Raw genomic sequence first — 743 nt, forward strand, 5'->3', positions numbered from 1 at the left:
CTTTCATTCAGCAATCACAACCCCCAACACAAGCGTGTTGGATGCACTCCAACTAGGAGCTCACTCGTCAGGGTTTGGACGGATTTGCAAAAAAGCAAAAGTCCTTTCACTCAAGAAACGTTTCCTTTTTCTTGACCGTAGCCATTCCCCAAAGTGCCAATGTCTAATTGCCGTCAATAGTCACCAAACCACTAGTAAGATGAAGACATACCTGCTGTGAACGTGGAGGTGACACAACTACAGTTCCCAGCATGCCTCTCTATCCCACCACCGCCCTCTCCCGCCCCCGCTCCTGGACTCCCGCGGGTCGGGACTTGTAGTCCTAGCCCACAGTTGTGGGCGGCGCAGAAGCGCTCTAGAACGATGCTTTTCCCACTAGCAGGCCGTGAGCCCGCAAGTTCCAACTAAAATCTTACTCGACTGACTAGGATTTACTCTGTTCAGAGGCGGACTCCCTCCTTCCAGACCTCCTCAGACCTACTAGCAGGCGGGGCGGAACCACGCCCCGGAAGTAGAGTCAAGTAGCCCAGCCGACAGCTAAAAGCCTTCCAGCCACTCCGAGAGGGGCTAGCACCGGCAGGGCGGGCTTGGGAGAGTAGCCCGGAGGCGGGGTGGGCGGGGTGGGGTGGGGTGAAATCGGCGCGTCCTAGCGCCTTGGGCGGAGCTACGGCGCGGGGCCGCGCGTCTGGGTGGCGGCGGGGCCGCGCCCGTGGGGAGAGGCGGCTGCGGGTGCTGGTGGAGGT

The sequence above is a fragment of the Panthera uncia genome, chromosome A2, assembly GCF_023721935.1.
Source record: "Panthera uncia isolate 11264 chromosome A2, Puncia_PCG_1.0, whole genome shotgun sequence".
Classification (NCBI taxonomy): Eukaryota; Metazoa; Chordata; class Mammalia; order Carnivora; family Felidae; genus Panthera; species Panthera uncia.